The following is a 5,435-nucleotide window of genomic DNA, read 5'->3' as shown; positions in this document are numbered from 1 at the left end:
GGTGGTGAATCTCTGGAATTCTCTGCCCGTTGAAGTGGTGGAGGCTACTTCGCTAAATATTTTTAAGACGCGGGTTGATGGGTTTTTGATAAGAGAGGGGATTAAGGGTTATGGGGAGAGGGCGGGAATGTGGAACTGAGCCACGACAGATCAGCCATGATCTTATTGAATGGCGGGGCAGGCTCGAAGGGCTAGATGGCCTACTCCTGCTCCTATTTCTTATGTTCTTATGTTCTTCTGAGCACCCGGAATAGACAGGTGAACTTGGAGCGGGGATTGGGACTTGGGACTACGATTTTGTGGCTATTACGGAGACATGGTAAGAACTGGGACAGGAATGGTTGTTGGAAGTTCTGGGGAGAGATGTTTCAGTAAGAGTAGGGAAGGTGGTAAAAGAGGTGGAGGAATAGCATTGTTAATCGAGTATAGTTTAGCAGCTGCTGAAAGGCAGTTCGAGGGGAATCTGCCTCATGAGGTAATATGGGCTGAAGTTGGAAATAGGAAATAAGTGGTCAAGTCTTCAGAAGTTTTCTATAGGCCCCCAAATATCAATAGAGACGTGGAGGAAGAAATTTCAAAACAGATTATGGATAGGTGTGGAGGTCACGGTGTAGTTGTCGTGGGTGACTTTAACTTTCCAAATATTGATCGGAACCTTTATGGGTCGAATAGTTCGGATGGGGCAGTTTTGTACAGCGTGTGCAGGAGAGTTTCCTGACACAACATATGGATAGGCCGACAAGACGTGGGGCCACATTGGACTTGGTACTGGGTAACGAACCGGGCTAAGTGTTAGATTTGTTTGTGGGAGAGGGCTTTGGAGATAGTGACCACAATTCGGTGTCATTCATTATTGCAAGGGAGAGGGATAGTGCCATACGGCAGAACAACGTTTATAATTGAAGGAAGGGTAATTATGATGCGATTAGGCAAGAATTAGGGAGCATAAGTTGGGAACAGAAACTGTCAGGGAAAGGCACAAATGAAAAGTGGAGCTTGTTCAAGGAACAAATACCGCATTTACTTGATAGTTATGTCTCTGTCAGGCAGGGAGGAAATGGCCGAATGAGGGAACCATGGTTCACAAAAGAGGTTGAATGTCCTCTCAAGATGAAAAAGGAAGCGTATGAAAAGATGAGAAAACAAGGTTCAGTTGGGTCGCTTGAGGGTTACAAGGTAGCAAGGAATGAGCTTAAAAAAAGGGCTTAGGAGATCCAGGAGGAGGCATGAGAAGTCCTTGGTGGAGCGGATCAAGGGAAACCCCAAGGCTTTTTACTCTTATGTGAGAAATAAAAGAATGACCAGGATGAGGTTAGGGCCGGTCATGGAGTCAGAAGAGATAACAGAGGTGATGAATGAATACTTTTCTTCAGTGTTCACCAAGGAGAGGGACCATGTTTTTGAGGATGAGAGTATGAGACAGGCTGATAGGCTGGAGGAGGTAGACGTTCTGAGGGTAGATGTATTAGCAATTCTGAAAGACCTGAGGGTCACTAAATCCCCTGGGCCAGATGGGATATATCCTAGGATGCTTGGAGAGGCAAGGGATGAGATTGCAGAGCCTTTGGCTTTGATCTCTGGGTCCTCAATATCCATGGGGATAGTGCCAGAGGACTGGAGAGTGGCGAATATTGTTCCTCTGTTCAAGAAAGGTGAAAGGAATGACCCTGATAATTATAGGCCGGTTAGTCTTACTTTGGTGGTTGGTAAGTTAATGGAAAAGGTCCAGAGGGATAGGATTTATGACCATTTGGAGAGATGCAGCTTAATCCGGTATAGTCACCACGGATTCGTGAGGGGTAAGTCTTGCCTCACAAATTTGATTGAATTCTTTGAGGAGGTACCTAAGTGTGTAGATGAAGGTAGAGCAGCTGATGTTGTATACATGGATTTTAGTAAGGTGTTTGATAAGGCTCCCCATGGTCGGCTCATGAAGAAAGTAAGGAGGTGTGGGATAGAGGGAAATTTGGCCGTTAGGATAAATAACTGTCTAAGTCATAGAAGACAGAAGGTGGTGGTGGATGGAAAAGTTTCAGACTGGAGGCCAGTTACCAGCGGCATGCCACATGGATCAGTGCTGAATCCTCTGCTATTTGTGATTTTTGTCAATGACTTGGAGGAGGGGGCTAAAGGTTGGGTCAGTAAGTTTGCTGATGATGCCAAGATTGGTGGAGGAGTGGATGAGGTGGAAGGCTGTTGTCAGCTGCAAAGAGACATTGATAGGATGCAGAGCTGGGCCGAAAAAAAACGGCAGATGACGTTTAACCCATTTAAGTGCAAGGTGATTCGTTTTGGTAGATCCAATTTGAATGTGGCTTATAAGGTCAACGACATGGTTCTGAGGAATGTGAATGAACAAAGAGATCTTGGGGTTCATATCCACAGATCTCTGAAGGTTGGCACTCAAGTGGATAGAGTCATAAAGAAGATCTATTGTGTGTTGGTGTTTACTAATAGGGGGGGTGGGCTGAGTTTAAGAGCAGTGGGGATATGCTGCAACTATACAGGACCTTGGTGAGACCACATTTGGATTATTGAGTGCAGTTCTGGTCACATCACTATAAGAAGGATGTGGAAGCATTGGAGAGAGTGCAGAGGAGATATACCGGGATGCTGCCTGGTTTAGAGGGTAAAACGTATGAGGAAAGGTTGAGGGAGCTAGGACTTTTCTCTTTAGATTGGAGGAGGATAAGAGGCGACTTACTAAAGGTTTATAAGATGATGAGGGGAATAGATAGAGTGGACGTTCAGAGACTATTTCCTCAGGTGGATGGAGCTGTTACTAGGAGGCATAACGACAAGTTTCATGGTGGGAGATATAGGAGGGATGTCCGAGGTTTCTCTTTCATATTTCTCTTCCTGCGGTTCCTCTGGGTAAGTGTCTCAAGCCATCAGCACTGTGTGTCAAAGCAGTGAAGGGATCTGTCTCGTCTCGTCTGTCATTCTAGGAAGTAGTTTTTATCATCGTTTATCAGGAAGACGTAAAGATATTGGAGAGCAAATGTTAAACGGCAGATATTCTGTTTGGTGGAATTCGACTCATTAATCAAGAGGACGGGGCTGTAGAAACTGCGAGCCTGTGCTGGATAAAGGAGGGAGTGTGGTGATCTTACTGAAATTTTCATGGTTCAGAATGAAAGGGAGATTGCAAACATCCAGAGTCTAGATCGAAGTAGGTATAGCTTTAAATCTAGAATCGGGAGGGTGACAAGGCAGTTTGGATTGAGTGAGGTTGCGTTTTTGCGTGACTCCAGTGAGGCAGTGAACCAGTGAACCCACCGCTCAGTCTGTGAATTTGATCAGAGACCCAATCCGTTTTCAGAGCTGATTTTCAGAACAATATCATAGTCCAGTTTCCCACTGGTTTGCAGTGTGGGAAAACGTTCCGTGGCTCCTGAGGAGGGAACAGGAGACAAGAAGTCCTCCTCCCAACTCTGGTGACTCGGGGCCGTGGGATGCGTGAATATTCAGTGGGGAGGAGAGAGAGCAAGGAGAGTCGAGCAGCAGTGAGAAAGACAAGTCACCTGCTGGTCACAGAGAAATCATTAAAAACTGCCTTCATTCCCACAGTGTGACGCAAATTCCTTCAGAACCAGTGAATATGTTTGCGGAACAGTCACTACTGTAATGCAGGAAATGTAAAACCAATTTCCAAATAGCAAGCTCCCAGAAACAGCATAATGATGAAGTTTGATGATGTTGTTTCAGTGTAAATATTGGGCAAGAAACAGAGGGAACAAACTGCTTACCTAATTTCTGATGGGAATTTCCAGTGGTCAATTAAGATCACTGATTAGACCATTCTGTTCCTCTGAGTGGGACATCGCAATCCAATGGAAGATCAAGTTTGCATTGAGTCTTCAGGTATGAGATTTCTCCCTGTGTGAGTACACTGGCTATCTATTTTGAAGCTACTGCACAATCGCAAGGGCTTGATCTCTGCTGGTTCTGCTGATCAGCGCTGCTGTCACTCAGACTGGGAGAGGCGGGGTTCCGGTAATCCAGGAAGCCGATTGGTCGCACCCACTGTCATTCAGTGTCACGGGATCGGGACCTCTGCCAATTGGGGAGGTGGAGTGACCGGAGCGCCTGTCACTCATCTGAAGGGCGATGGGTTTGCGGAAAGTTGGAGGTGATTGGCTGCATCTCTTCTGTGCGGCACATCGGCAGTGAGTTTTTGATTTGATTTGGTTCATTATTGTCACACGTATTAGCATCCAGTAAAAAGTATTCTTTCTTGCGCACTATACACAAAACGCATACCGTCCACAGAAAAGGAGCGGAGAGAGTGCAGAATGTCGTGTTACATCAGAGCTGGGAAGTGGAGAAAGCTCAACTCAATGCAAAGTCAAATGTTTGATGGCATCAGGGAAGAAGCTGTTCTTGAGTCGGTTGGTTGTGATCTCCGATTGTTGTATCTTTTTTTCCCGACACATAAAGGTGGAAGAGTTGTTTCTGAAGTTACCGTTCGATACGTGGAGTGAACGGAGCAAGCCCCTATTCCATCTCCCTGTTCCAAAAATCAATTTAATATATGGTTCCCAGATACGGGACGTATCAGATATTAAACTGATCAGAACAAATACGACACTTGATCTTCGCCAAAAGGCCGAGAAGCGATGCCAAAGAAAGTGTTTTACTCACAGATGTTGCTTCTTTTAAGGAAGGAATGAGCAGCAGAAGGAGGGGGTGGGGTGGGTCCACCTGAGAGGGCTCACAGAGTTTCTTTCATGCAGTCCGAATGTTACTGCTGAAAAGCAGCCTGACCAGGATTCGAATCTGAATCTCCTGCTCTGGAAGCAAGTGTGCTCGTCCGCTTGGGGTCTTTAATTATGCTGGCTGCTTTTCTGAGGCAGGGGGAAGAGTCAATGGATAGGAAGGTGATTTGCATGATGGACTGGGCTACGTTCACAACCCTTTGTAGTTACTTGCAGTTTTGGTCAGAGCAGGAACCATACCAAGCTGTGATATATGGGAAAGGGTGCTTTCTCTGGTGCATCTGTAAAAAATACTGAGAGTTGCTGCGGTCATGCCAAATTTCCTTTGCCTCCTGAGAAAGTAGAGGCGTTGGCGGTTGGGGGTGAGGGGGTGGACAAAGGTCATTCAAAGGTCCGTTGACCTTGGGTGTGATTTTTCTGGTTTTGGGGCTGGAAAATCCCGCCGTGTGTGTGAACTCAAATCTTTCATTCTTACAAAGCGCAGCCCTGACACCTGCTGACAGAATCTCAGTGCTGCAGGAAAGAATTCCCCATGAAAAACGGCCCAAGAAGTGGGACAGTCTTCGAAGATTCACAGGCAGGATGGGCCGAATGGCCTCTTTCCATTGCGAGATGACATTATGATTTTTATATAATCTGACATTTAGGTCGGATCAAATCCACATTTTCAAAGTTAACCTGAACTGAAGATTGTCATGTGAGATGAGAACAAATACA

General features: G+C 45.8%; 1 pseudogene; it reads right to left on the bottom strand.

Moving 5' to 3' along the window:
- Positions 1–4,444: 4,444 nt before the first annotated feature.
- LOC145335774 (U2 spliceosomal RNA) lies at positions 4,445–4,621 on the bottom strand (annotated as a pseudogene).
- Between the last annotated feature and the right edge of the window lie 814 nt (positions 4,622–5,435).

The sequence above is a fragment of the Carcharhinus amblyrhynchos genome, unplaced genomic scaffold, assembly GCF_965287045.1.
Source record: "Carcharhinus amblyrhynchos unplaced genomic scaffold, sCarAmb.v2.hapA scaffold_40, whole genome shotgun sequence".
Lineage (NCBI taxonomy): Eukaryota > Metazoa > Chordata > Chondrichthyes > Carcharhiniformes > Carcharhinidae > Carcharhinus > Carcharhinus amblyrhynchos.
Note: the sequence above shows the minus strand (reverse complement) of the source record. Positions and strands in the feature narration are given on the sequence as shown.